The sequence below is a fragment of the Lupinus angustifolius genome, chromosome LG09 (genome assembly GCF_001865875.1).
Source record: "Lupinus angustifolius cultivar Tanjil chromosome LG09, LupAngTanjil_v1.0, whole genome shotgun sequence".
In the NCBI taxonomy this organism is placed as follows: domain Eukaryota; kingdom Viridiplantae; phylum Streptophyta; class Magnoliopsida; order Fabales; family Fabaceae; genus Lupinus; species Lupinus angustifolius.
Window position 1 is genome coordinate 15783516 of NC_032017.1, and position 309 is coordinate 15783824.

Sequence of the window (309 nt, forward strand, 5' to 3'; positions counted from 1 at the left end):
TCTTGAGGAGGTTCCAAATTTGCTTCTTCAAAAGCAACCATATGCATCGCATCTGGAATAGATACGAATTATTTCTCTAAGACAAAGTTTCTAACCTTATCTTCCCCCTCAAACTCAATATCCTCAAAGAACGTGGTTGTACCCGTCTCAAATATGGATTTCATTCTTGGGTCATAAAATTTATAGCCCATTGATTTTTCAGAGTAACCAATAAAGTAATTGCTCATTTTACGGGAGTCCAATTTCTTTTCATGAGGCCTATAAGGCCTTGCCTCAGCTGGACATCCCCACACATGAAAATGCTTTAGA